The 18,674-nt window shown below is 40.5% G+C and overlaps 1 protein-coding gene across 8 annotated transcripts in view; it reads right to left on the bottom strand.

Annotated features, from left to right (window-relative positions):
• DAPK1 (death associated protein kinase 1) overlaps nt 1–18,674 on the bottom strand; it is a 216,967-nt gene that overhangs the window by 178,298 nt on the left and 19,995 nt on the right. The window lies entirely within an intron of this gene.

The following is an 18,674-nucleotide window of genomic DNA, read 5'->3' as shown; positions in this document are numbered from 1 at the left end:
TAGATTTATATATTTAATCATGTATATTCCTCTTCTGAAACATTATCTGAAATAATTTTTTGGATAGAACCCCTGCCTTCTGGAGGATTATATATTTACAACTTCTATCTTTATTATATCATCACAAGTTTGCTTAAAATATGACAGATCACTAATTCAGGCTGCAATCGTCTTCTAAGTCCTCAATCCTTAAACCTACGGTACAGTGTTACAATAAACAAACTCTAAACACATAAGACTATACTGAATTTAATCTGGATATTTAAGTGAGGCCTTTACATTTTTCCCAAGTTTATACCACTTCATTCAACTCACAATCTGTATTACCAAATAATGCAATGCTTAATAAAGCAACTGCAGGAAAAAAAACCCAGATAGGGATAAATGATAAATACGCAGAAAGCTCACGAAATGAAAAGATAATCCTTAGAATCATTTAGGCTGATTGTGTTGTTTTTATTAACTATGTCAGAATCCGCTTATCTACCACCAGAAAACATTTATTAACAACAGTGTATTTTAAAGAAATTGGGTTCAAAATGATTAATAGTTATATTTAATTGGTGAGCAAAGGAAATTTTCTGAATGAAAAGCGATTTTTAAGAGATGAGCATTGAGAAAGATTCAACCTTATGCCTGTTAAGGAGGCCACCATAATTTTGTTTTTTATAAAGGTTTCCTGCCCCTCCCCCTCACCTTTGGGGCTAAGTTCCTTATCAGTTCCTTATCAGATCATTTGTTTTAGACAAGCAGAACTATCAAGACAAGAATTACATATTTTGCACATAAATGTGCAACCTTAAATAATACTTTTAGAACCTCCTTTGGGCTTCCCTGGTGGCGCAGTGGTTAAGAATCCACCTGCCAATGCAGGGCGCGTGGGTTCGAACCCTGGTCCAGGAAGATCCCACATGCCGCAGACTAAGCCCGTGCGCCACAACTACCGAGCCCGAGGGCCACAACTACTGAAGCCCGTGCTCCGCAAGAGAAGCCACCCAATGAGAAGCCCGCACACTGCAAGGAAAAGTAGCCTCCGCTTGCTGCAACTAGAGAAAAGCCCGCACACAGCAACAAAGACCCAGTGCAGCCAAAAAATAAATTAGTTAATTAATTTTAAAAAAGAACCTCTTTTATGTTAACATTCTCTAACTTGTTCTATATAATATATGCCATATTTTAAATATTTATTAAAATAATTCCTACAAAATGTCTACATGCTTCATGGTAGAAGCAACAAAAATTTATTTTCTGATTTGTCACCTGTCCAGTCACATTAGGATAATTAGTTATAAAATGACATGCTAACAATACGCCAGGTTATTTGAACATCTATTTAGGATCCTGATAACATTTCCCGTATTTGTCAATGAACTCTGTGGTGATAAGGGCTAGCAAACCTGTGCAGGGCATCCAATCATTTCAAGGCCTTGGGGAGTGGCTCTGCGTTGACTCTGAAGCCAGCCCTGGGCAACGGCAAGGGTGTTACACTTGACTTCAGACAGACTTGGGTTCACTTCTCACTGGCCATCTGTCTTTTGGTGACTTAGCCACAAAGCCAGTTTCTTCCTCCTTAAAATGGGAATGATCCTTCTAACTGCATAGGGTTTGGCGAGGCTTCAAAAAGTCACTGAATGTAAGTCAACCAGCAGGGTAGGTACTTGATAAGTACTCATTAACATGCATAGGAAAACCTAGCTGCAACCCCTGCAGCACAGGGTAGGTCTGGTGAGGCAATGACATGTGCATTGCTTGCAGGTTAATATGCTGGACTGCTGACAAAGTTAGCAATGATGGGTGGAGCACAAGGTCTGGGACTAGGAGGCCAGACACACCTGGGCTCAGAGTCTGGCTTTATCCCTTACTCTCTGTGTGACATGGACAAATCCCTTTACCTGTCAAGCCTCGGTTTTCTCATCTGTAAAATAGGTGTAACAGCAGCAACCTCTTATGATTGTTGTGATGACTGTGGGATAATCTGCAGAAAGCACTGCTAAACACTAACACTGTCTTGACTTGTCTCATGTTTTCAGGAAATGCTACCCATTATTATTAGTAAGTAATTTTTGCAACTTATTAATTTTTCATTGTTAGTCTGGGATTAAAGTGAGCTAAATCATTATGAAGGGACAGATTAGCACAAAAGTTTGCTGACAAACCCTATAAGTTATTTTTTTTAGTTTAACTAAGTCCCTGATTCTTTCTTATCAGAGCAAAGGGCTTATAAATACTGCTGTAGTCCTTAAAACAACCTGCTGATTTCAATTTCTTCAAAAATTCATTTAATTCTGTGTAGTTATCGATACCACTTTAAAAATGAGCAAAGACATTCTCTGACCTGAGAAACAAGCAACTGCTGAAAACAACAAAATCCAATTGTAACAAACAGGAAAAGCATAAATACATACGGACTACACAGATATGTGATAGATATATAACAGAAAAATGAATCAATCACATTAGTAACAGGAATGGCCCTACAGATCACGATAGCACCTGTGGGAATGTGATGTGTGATTGTAGTTAATGAAAATATATTCTTGAGAGGTTCTAGCTCTTCTTACTACTATCTTCAGTTTAAAAATAAACCTCACATTTCCCCTTTTGCATTTCTTCATTGGTTAACCACAGTGTTTTGAGGAAGTTTTCAGAAAGTCACAAGTTTCCTCCAGTGGCATGCAGTTTGCTCTACTGCCTTTCGTTCTCTTGTCATCATTCTTTAAGCGTTAGAAGAAGAATCACTTATACTTGAGCTGGTCATAAACTACACAGGAATATATAAGCATTTACCAGAAATGGCTGATGGAGGAATAAAAGCAGTAACCAATATTCAATGTTTAGTAAAAGGATGTTCTATTTGAATGTCTTGATGTTGTCTTTACTTAACTACTTCTGATAATTTACACATAATAATATTACTATTTCTTTTTGAAAATCTGGAGTACTTTAATTAAAATGTGGGAAAGTATGAGAATGCTCCTGGAAAGTCTTTCAAATTACTTTCATTTCTGTGTGAGGTTGAGATCGACATGGAAAACTGAAACAGATTTCTGTGGGATGTATGTCACAGTCCAAATGAACTTGGGTAAAGAGAAAGTTCAGAGAGAGGGTCTTTCATTATTTCAACAATTATTTCTATCTCAAGTACATGTCAGCCCTAGGAATTAAAAAATGATTAAGACACAGGTTTCACTGAGAGTCTCACAGTTTAGGAAAGAGACAGATAAGTGAGCCACTACATTGTCATATAATGTGTATAATAATAGAATTAGTTCCTGTGGTCACACTGATACTCCTATTATCAACTACAATTATTTTTCCTATTAAACTAACTTAATAGCAGCCAGGAAAAGGTTACATCTAGCTTTTACCAGCACATATAACCTATACATCTTAAACTATACATCTATACATCTTAAGTCTATATAAAATCTACACATCCTGAACTTCAGTAACTGTCTTAATGTAAGTCTTATCACTTTTAGGACACTTAAGCTAACACCAAGAGTTTTCATAAAAGGCCTCCAAATATATATCAATATATAATCCAGTTAGGGTGTTTAGCCCACTGTTTAGAGTACAAAGGCCTTTACTGTCTAACAAGTACAAAGACATCACAGCTAAAGACTCAAAACCACCTAATTTTAAAAATTGTTAAAATTAAAACAACAAAGCCAATAAAAAACAAAACAAAACAAAAACAAACAAACAAAAAACAACAAAGCCAAGAGTTTATAAAGCTATACTAATTCATTGTTGTTTTGTAATTTAATTTTTTTAACATAGGTAAATTTAACATTTTTAATTAATCAGACGTAAGGTTGGTTTTGTTGTTTATTTATTTATTTATTTATTTTAATCTCTCACAATGAATTTTTAGTCATATAGGCAATTCCTGTAGAATGAGCCAGCAACAAAACATCTGGGCAGAAAGTCAGTCTTGCTTAAATATTGTATCTTGTACATTTCAGGATTTTAAAAGAATTCTGTTCAAATATTTGTTCTAACAGCAGGTCTCCAGGACGTGTGAACTGTGACATACTGGGGATTTCAGATAAAGGCCTTTTAAAGGGAGACAATAATAGAATCTTAAGTTGAATGGAAAGATATTGGCCTTTAACTGCAGACGTGCAAAACAAACCAATACACATACCCCTACACAGCCTCAGACATCTGCATTTATGATTGGGAAATGAGTGAATATTTACAATGATTCTCTTTGGGTGGGGGGGATTATAAGTGATTTTTCTTTTCTTTCAGGGTTTTTTTTTTAATGACCATTTATTACTTTTATAATTAGGAAAGAAAAAATTCTTTTTTAAAAAAAAATGTACTCCAAAAGGGCAGATCCCTAAATCATTCTTTAGTGTAATTATTTGGTTCAGTTATTAGTATACTACACTTCTATAGGAAATTAACATCTTAAAATGTCTTTAAAAAGATTCCACAGCTATAGTCCTAGTGAATTCATTTAAACAATGACATTGAGATTGTAGCTTTAGCTTTCATTAGAATCCCTTTATCTTTACAGTAAAAATGGGAAGATACTGAATTCTTCAAGCCATCTGCTGAATTACAAAGCGTTTGGGACCAGTAAAACAGTTGTAATTCCTAGAGGATTGTGGATCAAGCTGGCAGCCACTGCTTTTGTGAATGAGAGCACATTTCAGCCCCTGGGTGGCCTGAGGCTCTATCTGATGTTTATAGTTTTAAGCGGTGGATGTTATGAGGATGCCCCTTCTCCTTCTTGGGCCTGAGAACCAATCTGGTCCTCAACAACATTTTCTTCTAACTTTACAGCTGCACATTTTATTCCACCTGCTGTTTCCTGAAACCCTTCTCCCTCCATTTAGCAGAGCGTGAGAACGCATCCTTTATGGCGTCCACTACTCCTGACGAGAACACACAGACACACACCTTACACATCACATACTACACACACGCACACACCCACACACATGCATCCCATATACCACACACATATACGCAGACCCTACCACACCCAGGAACATCTCCCCGGACCCCCAGCCTGTCCAGTGGGGGAGGTAAGACAGTGCTGTATCACAGGAGACGCTGATGTCCTCAACGGGACTTCCAAAACACATCAAAACCTCATCTCTCATCAGTATCAATTTTTTCTAAATACAATTTAATTAAATTAAATTGTCTCCACACCCATGTCTCAGCCAGTGAGGCCACAGCATGGTGACAGCAGACTACCCTTACTCCTGAGCTCCTACAGCACCTGGGGCTGACCTGAGCAGTAACCTAACCTAGAATGCAGTCAAGGACACCAGGTAGAACCCTGAGGTGACTGCCATTGATAACAGTGTATTGTATAATGGACATGTGCTAAGAGAGGAGCATTTAAATGTTCTCACTTTAAAAAATTTATATATATATAAAAATTATATACACACACACACATATACACATGAAGTGATGGATGGAACTAACTAAATGGGAGGAATCCTTTCACAATGTATATCAAATCACCATGATGTCCACTTTAAATATCTTAAAGTTTTGTCAATTATACCTCAATAAAGCTTAAAAAAAAAATTCATGTGAGTCCTGCCTCACTTGGGACGGGAGAAAAGCTGAGGGGCAGGTATAACTGACTTTATTAATAATAAAAAAAAAAGTAAAGTATCATTTTGTTCCATTTTATTAGGTAAAACATCTACTGTAGAAATTTTAGAAAACCGATGAGCAAAAGGGAAACAAAAATCACCAAAATGCAGTTTTCTACGGAAAGATAACCACCACTGGCCTTTGGTTTATATGTCCAACCCTTTTCTTCCCTATACGTACAAACATATTAAGTTGCCTTAACAGTATGTCTTAGGCAAAAGATCTTTACTATATCATCATCTATTTTATTAAAAATAATAAACAGTTTAATAATTTTGTAAAGAATTGGTGAAGCAAATTTATGGATCTGGAAATACTCTAAGATATCCTGAATTATGTGAATTATGTTATGATATAAAGGGAAATAAAATTCTAAAGGACTATGTATCTAAATTAACTAAGGTAAGACTATAGCCTTGCTTAGAGAAAAAAATCATATTTATAGACAGTATTACATTAAAAATATATTACATTATATTTGACATCAAAGGAGACCTTAACACGTGAGAACTCCACGTTAGGATCAACTGAACCTCCTTGTAAGTTATTCTTAGTGTCTATAATTTACAATATAAAATGCTGATCCCACAGAAGAACCAGTTTCAAATTTACAGGATTTGTTTAAACCACGCTCAAAAGTTAGGACTTATAATTTTTATGTAAATCAATATCAAAAAAATTAACTTCATGTCGCTCCTAGGATTGAACACTAAAATAAGTCTAAGAACACTGGGGATACAGCATGTTCACAAGCATCTCTCTGCTGATTTCTGCTTGATGCTGTTGAGGAAACAATAATCCAGAGTCAGGTAAACCCAGAAAAGGGGAGTTAATGGAAAAGCAGTTCGTAAACCACGTGAAAACACAACAGGGGCCATTACAAGAGGATTAGCCAGGGGCTAGAAACACACAGAGAACACGAAAAAGAGATATGGTCTCTGTGTCATCCAATCATTTACATCACGTAATTTCCAGCAGCTAAGAGCTGATGAAGATTTTTTATTTATTCTTTTGTGTGTGTGTGTGTGTGTGTGTACTCCCTTAGTGGATTTCAATCATACAATAGCAATATAGTGTTATCAACTATAGTCACCATGTTATACATTAGATCCTCAGACCTTATTCATCTTGTAGCTGAAAGTTTGCACCCTTTTGACAACCACTCCCTATCTTCCTCTGCCCCCAGCCCCTGGTAACCACTTTTCTATCTCTTTTTCTGTGAGTTTGACTGGGTTTTGGGGGCAGTTTTTTTGATTCCACATAATATAAGTGATACCATGCAGTGTTTGTCTTTCTGTGTCTGGTTTATTTCATTTAGCATAATGCCCTCAAGGTTTGTCCATGTTGTCACAAATGGCAAGGTGTCCTTCTTTCTCATGGCTGAATAATATTCTATACCACTTCTTCTTTATTCATTGAGACATTTAGGTTGTTTCCATATCTGGGTTATTATGAATAATGCTGCAATGAACATGGGGGTGCATATATATCTTTGATATCCTGTTTTCATCTGCTTTGGATATACCCAGAAGTGGAATTGCTGGATCATATGGTGGTCCTATTTTTTAATTTTTGAGAAACCTCCATACTGTTTTCCATAGTGGCTGCACCAATTTACATTCCTACCAACAGTGCAGGGTTCCCTTTTCTCCACATCCTCACCAACATTTATCTTTTTTATGATAGCCATTCTAACATGTGTGAGGTGATATCTCATTGTGGTTTTGATTTGCATTTCCCTGATGATTAGTGATGCTGAGTATCTTTTCATGTACCTGATAGCCATTTGTATGTCTTCTTTGGAAAAATGTCTATTCAGTTCTTCTGCCCATTTTCTAATCAGATTGTTTGGGTATTTTTGCTATTGAGTTATATGAGTTCTTTATATATTTTGGATAATAACCTTTTATTAGATATGCAAGTATTTTCTCCCATTCCATAAGTTGCCTTTTCATTTTGTTAGTGATTTCGTTTGATGTACAGAAGCTTTTTAGTTTGATGTAGTCCCACTTGTTTATTGTTGCTTTGGTGTCAAATCCAAAAAATAATTGCCAAGACTGATGTCAAGGTGCTTACCCCCTATGTTTTCTTCTAGCAGTTATATTCAAGTCTTTAACCCATTTTGAGTTGATTTTGTGTATGGTGTAAGATAGGGGTCCAGTTTCATCCTTGTGCATGTGGATATCCTATTTTCCCAACACCATTTATTGAAGAGACTGTCCTTTCATAAAGTCTTGTCTCCTTTGTTGAAAATTCACTATAAACATGTGGGTTTATTTCTGGGCTTTCTATTCCATTCCATTGATTTATATAACTGTTTTATGTCAGTACCATACTGTTTTGATTACTATAGCTTTGCAATATTGTTTGAAACCAGGAACTGTTTATTTACTCCTTAATCTTCTGAATAACATGTCTTCCAAAAAAATATTCTTCATATTAACAAATACATTTGCACAAATCAAATCGACTATAGAAAACAAAGCAAGGAAGAATACAACACAAGGAAGAACATAATTTTGAAATAATGGTCACCAACAGAAAGGTATTTCACTTGTTCACAATAGTATCTACTGACAAGAACACCGAGTGTGCCTAAAGTTATTTTTGCTGATCCTTGAGTCAGAGATGGAATCAAAACTAAGTCATCCTATCAATAACTCAAAGTCAGTTTAAAGTAAACATTACAAAGTATCTGCACGAGGATCAACATTATGTTAAGGGCCTTAGAAGGTTCGATTAAATGTCCAACAGCGTACCGGAGCCCTCAGGGAGCAAAGATTGGGAGGGGCAAAAACTGTTAATTAAAAAACTTCTAAGCCAAACCAGTTGGAACAGCATTATAGCATTAAAACAAAAACAAAAAACAATTACCAAAATAAGCCATCTGTATTTTGCCACATGTGGTGTATAGCTCTATATACATTTACTGGTAAATAGGCTCTAGTGTTTATTACATAATTTTCCCTAAGCACTCAAATCAATTTGAAAAAAAAAAAATTCTCCTAAGAAATTGGGATAATAACCCCCACATGATCATAGTGACGGCTAATACCACCCATGAAAAGTGCTTTAAAATTTGTAAAGCGCTATGCAAACGCATTTAAATAGGCCGTCAGGACAGGGAGCCGAGAAGCCTGTGAGAAAATGAATGGACATAATGAGTTAGTTAAAGATTAATTGTTCCTGTCCTAAAGGGCTTCTCTGATAATGTTTCCTCACTGGTCCTTCAGGTAGCAGGTTGCCTAATGCACTTCAGACTTTCCCCCAGGCACCCGGCTCTGCTCCCCAGAGTGCTGCTTGCACACGTAGACACAAGCACATTCTGGACTGGCTGGCTTCTGATCCTGAAGGTAGCGCTCAACCCATCTGAAGCCGCCTGGAACACACAGACACCACTTTTCCTGCCTTGTCCCACTCCTCGGATGCTCTCCTAAAGCACAGCCAAATAGGTTCGGGCAGAACTGCAACACAACTACAACTTCAGGAGAGCTCAGGCTTCTAGAGGACACGCCAGCGAAGGGCAGGGAAGTCGAGGCTGCCCTGGCGGTGCCACGTGGCCTGGCTAGAAACAGGGCTACCCAGGTGGCCACGTGTTTCCTTCCTTAAAACACATCTGCCCCCAGTTTAGACACTCAGCATGGCCTTGTCTCTGGCATCTTTAATTTCACAACACTGTCCTGGTGTCCGGGCACAGCTACACATAGTTCTTTCCCAGCAGCTGCCTCTGAATAAGCTTCCCTAAGATTCCATTACTTTAGGGACAATTTTTGTCCTTTATTTTATATGTAGACATACATACATATATACACACACATGTATATGCACACACAATTTTACAATGTGTGTGTGCGCATACAAACACACACAAACACATGTATTTTTTTTTTAAACCCAGGCTTTAATTACATTATCTCTTCCTGTTTGCTCCTATCTGCTTTTACCACCTCCCTTTTATTCCATTCTGAGAATGAAAACATTCCACACCCTCCTGGTTATGCCTCATCAACAGTGGAAATAAAAGTAACCCATAGTTGAAATGTAGTAACATATGCAACTTATTTTAAAATGCATTGAAAATAAGGTACACTGATGGATAGATATAGGATAGAGGAAATAAAGCAAAATGTTAAGCAAATGCAGAATCTCAGTGGTGGGCATATCAGTGTTCACTGCATAGTAAATTTCTCTGCATATTCCATCAGCTTCTCTGCATATTTGAAATTTTTCATAATAACATGTTGGGAAAAAAGAAGGGGCTGGAAAAGGAGGGATGAGGGTTTTCTTCTCTTAAAGCATCAGAGCGTTCAGTTATGGACACCTGGCTCTGTGTATTCAACAGTTTCAACATTGAGTCATTGTCTGGCATTTTCAGATTTTTATAGGGGGCATGAAAAGTGCTGTCAAAACAAAAATGTTACATTATAATGTAAGTGGGATTAATTTAATACATTTCAGATCTCAAAATTTAAACAACAGGACAACAGTACAACATGCACAGCCCAATGATGTAAACTAGGGATTGAAAACCTTTTTCTGTAAACGGCTAGATAGTAAGTATTTTCAGCTTCAAGGGCTCCAGATCTCTGCCACAGCGACGCAACTCTATAGCATGAGAGCAGCCGTAGACCAAATGTAAAAGAATGGGTGAGGCTGTGTTCCAATAAATCTTTATGTGTGGATATTGAAATGTGAATCTCATATAATTCTTACATGTCACAAAATATTATCTTCTTTTGACTTTTTCCAATCATTTAAAAATTTGAAAACCATTCTTAGCCTGTGGGCTGGACAAAAAGGCGTTGGGCCAGACTTGTCCTTCACGTCATCTTTTGTGACCCCTGATATAAACCACAGTACCCTGGCCACTTCTGGCCCCAGTTATCCATGGCATATAAGGGCTTAAAAATAGGAGGAGCTCAAAGGGTGTCATTAATGCCCATGTGGCCAGACAGAGAGCAGGCCCAGCACAGCACTAAAGCCCGTTCAGGAATATGAGATGGTGCCTCGAAAAAGGAAAATCAAGAGCCAGGAACACTCTCAGCACTACCTGTAACAGATCATGGGGCAAATGCCCACGGGACGCACAGGGGGAGAACTGCAGAAATAAGAGAGTCCAGGGGATTGCTCTGAACTGATACCCATCTTTCAGGCCCCTCCCCCCCACTTCCTCACTCCAATATTCTGTAACTCTCCTGTAAGTCAGAGAAAACAATAACAGTTTAATTTTCAGGTAACTAGCTTTTAAAACTATACGTAATATCTAGTCCTGTATGAAATCCTGAAGGATTCCATGCCCTCTGCCAGAGAGGGGGTGGCTTTTTCTTAGCATTAAACAGAAGTGATGACTTTTTTCTACTCGTCCTGGGTCACTAATCTTGCAGAGGTTTGCACTGGCCTGAAACCCACCAGTCTTTGCTGCCCAGTGACTGTGTCCTCGCCCCACCTCTCCCTCTTAACAACTTACAAAGCCTTCAGATGGTCTCACCTCATGACACTTCTTTTTGCTATTTATTCTGTTTTCCCCAATTATAATACAACGTATTACATGCTCAGTAAAGAAAATGCAGGAAAGCCCAACGGGGAAAAAAAAAATCAGGCCAGCTTTCAAATATTGTTTCTTCTTTGAACAACAGGCTGGAGGCTGGTGGCCCAGTAATGCACTCCAGCAGAGGGCATGGGGCACAGCCCTCCACTCGGAGGGGACCGTGTACAAGAGGACTTGTGAACAAGCCACGATCCATCATGGGGTGCAAACGAGAAGCACACGGAACCAAACCCACTGCGTGCAACCCAGAACTATCAGACGATATTTTCCCTAAAAAATGGTTCTGTCTCTTCTCTCCCTCTCCTCCCTTCCCCCATCTCCTCCACAAATGCACCTCTCTCTAGCTTTCTCTCGCACTCTCTGGCTCTCTTCCCTCCCTCTCCGTCTCCTTTGAGGGAGAGGGTTAGATAGACAGATACTTTAAAATATATCTATGTCTCTACTTGACTTTCTAAAGGGTAAGCATTTCTTAAATTCATCGGTCTCTATCTTTAAAAGGCCTGATGCTAATCCTTGGTTCACGGCTGCTCTGTCCCCCTGGGGAAGGAAATTACTTATTTGAAGGGGAGATCTGCATGAATATGAAGAGGTCACGGATCTGGGCCCAATGAGTATCTTTGTTCCAGGGAGCCTGACCTTCAAAAGGACCCCTTAGAGATATCCTTGGATGTCCTTTCCCACTGGCCACGAAGGCTCCCCACTGCACATCTTTTTCATGTAGCAACACCCAACCCAGTTCATCCAGGCTGTCCCCGAATGCCAGAATTCCATTGGAAAGTCGAGTTTAGAAATGAAATAACATGTTTATCTTTTTAAAGAGCCACATTAATATTCCTCAAATAGAGGAAAACTGCTCTGGAATTTTCGAAGAAATACAGTGGATGAAAGAACTTATCGTCCGTTATTAAAACTAAAAGGGAGGGCACGCAGCTGCCTATTAACTGTCTCTGCTAACTTCAAAATGGGTGCAGAAAAGCAGACCTATTATCTGACCCTCAGAGAGATCGAGGCTGTTAATGTGCTGAATGTACATTGTACATACAAAACAAACTTGAAATCAACTTGCAGACTGAAAATCGAGCTACCTTTAAAAGACTAAAGGCAGGAACTGATAACACAACCTATGTTGGTAACACAGGGTCTCTGAGGTTGATGCTCAAAGTCAAAAGAGCTCTCAACTGCTTCTCCTAGATCTCTGACAACTGCACAAAAGTGACAGTCTCAACGTTCAGCTATTTCTCACATTCTGGAAAATGCCATGTTGCTATGGCATAAGTTATGCTGAATGGAAGAATAACAGAACACAAGAGAAACCATGTAAGTTCCTTTTTTTTTTTTGAAAAGGCGCTTATATATATACATATTTTTAAAAAAAACACCTTTATTGGAGTATAATTGCTTTACAATGGTGTGTTAGTTTCTGCTTTATGACAAAGTGAATCAGCTATACGTATACATATATCCCCATATCCCCTCCCTCTCGTGTCTCCCTCCCACCCTCCCTATCTCACCCCTCTAGGTGGTCACAAAGCACCGAGCTGATCTCCCTGTGCTATGTAGCTGCTTCCCACTGGCTATCTATTTCACATTTGTTAGTGTGTATATGTCCATGCCACACTCTCACTTCATCCCAGCTTACCCTTCCCCCTCCCCGTGTCCTCAAGTCCATTCTCTACGTCTGCATCTTTATTCCTGCCCTGCCCCTAGGTTCATCAGAACCATTTTCTTTTTTAGATTCCATATATATGTGTTAGCATACAGTATTTGTTTTTCTGTTTCTGACTTTCTTCACTCTGTATGACAGACTCTAGGTCCATCCACCTCACTACAAATAACTCAATTTCATTTCTTTTTATGGTTGAGTAATATTCCATTGTATATATGTGCCACATCTTCTTTATCCATTCATCTGTCGATGGACACTTAGGTTGCTTCCACATCTTGGCTATTGTAAATAGAGCTGCAATGAATATTGTGGTACATGACTCTCTCTGAATTATGGTTTTCTCAGGGTATATGCCCAGTAGTGGGATTGCTGGGTTGTATGGTAGTTCTATTTTTAGTTTTTTAAGGACCCTCCATACTGTTCTCCATAGTGGCTGTATCAATTTATATTCCCACCACCAGTGCAAGAGAGTTCCCTTTTCTCCACACACTCTCCAGCATTTATTGTTTGTAGATTTTTTGATGATGGCCATTCTGACCAGTATGAGGTGATACCTCACTGTAATTTTGATTTGCATTTTAGAGAAACCATATAGGTTCTTGTTGGGGAAAACAGGAGGGCAAGATTAGGCTGTGCTTTTTAATTCTAAATACGGATGGTAGCAGGGAGGGAGCAGTGAGCTTAAAAATTAATGACAGCACTGCAGTAAGAAGCTATGGACATTCTTTCATTTAATGTACACAGATCTCTAAGGCAGTTCTTAGGATCCTATTTTGCAGATGAGGAAGCAGGAGTTCTGAGAAGTGAAGGAGACATCAGATACTCCACCACCCCAGATATTCTCATAAAACCCCAAATTTAAAGGGCCAGAGGCAACAAGGAAGAAACTTACAGCAGGAGACCAGATCCCAGTGCAACAGAGGGGATCTGCCCTGCACTAAGGGGCAGGCGACCAGGACCCCTCCTCCTGGGCTCTCCCGGGCCAGCCTAAGCCTCTGGGGCTGGCAGCTTCCTTGCTCCAGGCAGCCTCAATGTAGTCAGTTGTCCAGCAGGAAAAGGGATATGGGCTGCAGCCCATGTGGTGTTAAAGCTCGGTCTCCTCCAATGCAACCTGGGCCTTCCCTCCAGCTCTGCGGTCAAGAAATTAAAACAAATAACCAAATAACTATGCCATTCATCCCCCCATTCATGCATGCATTCACTCCATCACTTTTTACTGAGCACCTACTATGTGTCAGGCAGGTACTGTTCTAGATGCCTAGGACAAAAGAGACAAAGATCTCTGCCCAAAGAGTCACAGAATAAAGAACATCCTTAACTTTAAAAAGGTAAGGTTATGTTAGTAGTATGTTAGAAAGTGCTAAGTGCTGGGGGAGAAGTAGGGCAGAAAATGGGGTACAGTGTGGGGTGAGAGGTGATTTTAATAGGGTGGTAAAGTTTGGCTTCGTTGAGAAAGTTACACTTGAGCAAACGCTGAAGCAGGTGAGGGTTAACATGTGACTCTTGGGGGGAAGAGCATCCCAGGAAGAGGGAATAGACATCGCATTCCAACAATAAGCTTAAATGGATAAAGCGCCCATATATTGCTGAAGTACTCGGAAGAATGATTAATGTAGAACAGTGTTCAACCATCTGGATATTAGGCTTACACGGCACGTTCGTGTTAGTGTCACCGGCATTCTCTGCACAAATGTGGCTTACTATGTTGATGAACGTATATGATAAATTCAAACTACCTATGCATACAGGAGTATGAAATAATGTGGCCTGCACAGCGCACTGGGAGTGCTTCTGAAATCTAACTTTCCACTTCAAAGTCACTAGAACGAAGCAGCAAAGGAGGACTCGCGGTTTCTGCATTCCAGTCGACAAACGATCACTTGCAGATAAGACCTCAGCCAGAAGATCCCTTCCAGTCCTTGGATTTTTTCCTGGCTTAACATTGCGTGCTATCAAAGGAGAAGTATTTTAAATGTCACTTGCGAGAAGAGGAGGATGTGAAATAACCACCTGAGGTAAGTCCCAATAATTCAGCCAGTGACAGCTCAAAAAAAAGCTCAGTGTTTGGAAATGACCCAAAGAAAACATGAAGTTTGTGTTTTGGAAGACAGTATTGCAGGCACATCTATAAAAGGGATTTTCAAAGGCTCTGGGGATCTTTTGCCAGATCACCTTCCTTATAGGCCTGGATTCAGAATGCAGCAGAGAAGCTTCCAGGGAAGTTCCCAGGGGGAGCAAGCTCTCTCTGCACTCTGCTAGGGGGGCTTGGCCAGCCCAGGCTTGTCCTACAACAGAGCGTTCCCCCCACCGCCATGACTGGTGAGCAGTGATGGCAGCGGGGGCTTCCCCGTGGTACCGAGCTGTTGCTTCTGGACTTGCAGACCCAGCAGATGCAAAGAGCCAGTATGTGCTGGGCTCTGAGAGGGTGAGATCAGTGTCAGAGACCCAGGAGGCCCATCCCCTCCAAGCCCCTCATTCTAGCAAAGAGGAACTGGAGGGTAGGTGAGCCACCCAAGGACACACAATGCTCAAGAGCACACAAGTCAAGGTCAAAAGATGAGTTTCCTCAATTCCCTTCTCGGATTTTTTTTCAGTCACTGGGAGATCAAGACCTAGAGAGGCAGAGGGTTGCCCCAAATGAAACAACGTATCAGTGAAGTATGTAGACCCCAGCTCTCCTCACTTGAGTGTGCAGCCGCCTACTACTAGGCTTTGGTCTCACAGAATGTTTGCGGAATGCTTGTTCCATCAGCTAAGTAAGCACAGACAACTAACATGGCCTTTGGCCCTCCACCCTTCAGGCATCCACTTTCACAGCCTGCTTGAGACCAGTGTGTTCTGTTCAGGTGGTTCTTTCCATCCCCTCCTCCTTGGCTCCACTGCCAAGAGTCTTCTCTGTTCTTATGGGAAGGAATTGTGTCGAACTAGCCGCTCACTGCCTTTGAAGCAGAAAACAGCATATGGAGGTAGTTTAGTTTGGGTTCTGAGTTTTTCAGAGAAATGCCTTTATAACATTTCTAATTGGCCTCAACATCAAAGAAGGTGTGTCAGAGAACAGCAGAGAACAATTAAGGATGGCTGAATGGTGAGATGTCAACCAGATTTGGGCAGTGACACCACCATTACCATCACCTTAAAGGACCATTCAGTGCACAATTACACAGCAGTGTCTTGGGGAATGTCTTCGAAAAAGATACCAAACATACTTGGTTAGGACCACAATGATCCTCTAGAAAGCTTCCCACCCACTAGCAAATGGAGTCAAAATGCTAACACTGGAAAACCCCAGATGTCCTTCAGTTGGTGAATGGATACACTGTGGCATGTTCATAGGACAGGGTACTACTCAGCAATACAAAGGGATGACTGATATAGCAACAACTTGGATGGATGTCAAATGCATTATGCTACCCAGACTTAAAAGGTACACATGCTATGATTCCATTTCTATAGCATTCTCGAAAAGGAGAGACTAGAGAGGAACAGAAAACTGATAAATAGTGGTCAGATGCTGGGGACAGTGGGGGTGTTAACTACAAGAGGCACAAGGAAATTTGAGGGGATTACAAAACTACTGTACCTCGATTGCAGTGGCGGTTACATGACAATATGTATTTGTTAAAACTCATAACGCTGTACAATATAAAATCTAATGTTACTGCATGCAAACTATATCTGAAAAAAAAGGCCCCCCCGCAAAAAAAATCTAGTAGTAACCAGGAAAAAGAGCAAAACCCAACAAAGAATTTAAATATTTGCTGTTTCTAGGTGAGTTCCACTTTAATATTTAAAAACAAACTTACTGGGGGAGAATGGATACATGTATACATATGGCTGAGTCCCTCTGCTGTGCACCTGAAACTATCACAACATTGTTAATTGCCTATACTCCAGGATAAAATTAAAAGTTAAAAATAAATAAAAATAAAACATAAAACCAAACTTGCATCTCTCTGTACATTGGTGGCTCAACTGACTGGCTGTGTCCTTTGGAGCAACTGACTTCTCACCCCGTGGTGGGAGCAACAGGGACAGGTAATTAAGCTCCTCAAACTTTCAAGCATCCAGTAGGAGTCAGGTCTAGAGAGAGGAGCTGGGCAAAACGGAGATGCCCCAGTGCCAGGCCTTGGAGAGCTCACAGGGGAAGGGGGAGGTAGACCAGAGTTCCCAACCTGCTGCTTTGGCTGCTTTGCAAAAGAAATACCGCACACACACACACACACAAAAAAGAAATACCACAGGTTTTTCTGGAAGTTGACATCACATCGTTCATTAATTCAACTCATTTTTGAGTTAAGCACAGTGAAAAACAGAGATGCAGAAAGTCCTGGAACTCACCCCCACATATAGAAAGACATTCATCCACCCCAATTGCTTCCACTGGGCCACCACAGGCTTCCACGGGATAAAATGGGACCCTGGGGAGACTGCAGGGCACACCATTCATACAGCTTGGATGTGAATGTCTGTGACTGGTGTCCCCTGGAATTCTGTGAGGAGGTGGTTCTGGCAGGAAACTCACCCCAGCTCCACCTGCAGGCTTCTGAGAAAGATGCAAGTTCAAGAGGTCAAGTCTGTGCTTCCCAACCTTTCTATCCCACCTCATGGACCATATAGAAAGGATATCTATGCTTCTTGCAGCCTGAGATAACCAGCCAGGGGGCTCCAATGACCCCAGGCCCTGTCTAGTTACTCTGAGAGTGAGGGCACCGAACCACAGCCCAGTCCACCTGGAATGTGAGGGATGCTCCTTGATCCTCCACTCGAGGAGCCTGGGAGGATCCAGAAGGGTGCTTGCCAGTGGGTCTAGAGACCTGGGAAACTGAGTTCTAGTGTTAGGGCACCTCTGGCCTACTTGGAGCCTTTGCGAAACACGTGCCCCCTCTTCCAGGAAGAGGTCCCAGGGCATCAGCTGGATTACAGTCCTGACCCCACCCCTTCTCAGCCTGCTGCAGAGCCTTTGGCAGGGTACAAACTGCTCGTCCTGCAGGATGGCCTTGCCTAAGAGCCAGAAGTTCTGTCCTGTGTGCTGTACATATCCTATCCACCTCTGTCAGGGGGAACAGACTGTCTTTCAGCAAATTCAAAGTACTGACTAGCATGTCTGTGATTTTTTTCTTTGAGGATAGCAAACATAAATACCTAGGAGTTCATAGTTTCCTACAATTCAATTTCCTCAGTCTAGGTCAGGCTTAACTTCTGAAGTCTCCCACGCTCACATGGACGGCTCAAAGTGGCTTCCTCTGCTGCTTCCCTATAGCTACCAAGAACCGAATCTAGCTAGTCCTCAAACCTGTTTGATGGCCAAATGGCAACCAAGGAGCTCCCTATCTGGAAAAAGTACACTTGGAGTCATACCTCACACTTCATACCCAAAGGAATTCCACATGGATGACAGAATTTAAACACAAGTACTAAACCATAAAAGTACTAGAAGAAACTACAGAAAATATTTTTTAATGAACTCAAAATGAGCAGAGACTTTCTAAATGTGATACAAAACCTAAAAAAGATGAAAAAATTTTGATAAATTTGACTACTTTAAAAAAATATCCGGGCTTTCCTGGTGGCGCAGTGGTTAAGAATCCGCCTGCCAGTGCAGGGGACACGGGTTCAAGCCCTGGTCCGGGAAGATCCCACATGCCGTGGAGCAACTAAGCCCGTGCGCCACGAGACACAAAGCAGCCAAAAATAAATAAATAAAATAAAAAAATATCCACTTGGGATGATGAAAATGTTCTGGAGCTGGATTGTGGTGCATAACCAATGTGAATGTACTTAATACCACTAAACTGTACACTTAAAAATGGTTAAAATGGTATATTTTAT

The sequence above is a fragment of the Globicephala melas genome, chromosome 6, assembly GCF_963455315.2.
Source record: "Globicephala melas chromosome 6, mGloMel1.2, whole genome shotgun sequence".
NCBI classification, from domain to species: Eukaryota; Metazoa; Chordata; class Mammalia; order Artiodactyla; family Delphinidae; genus Globicephala; species Globicephala melas.
Note: the sequence above shows the minus strand (reverse complement) of the source record. Positions and strands in the feature narration are given on the sequence as shown.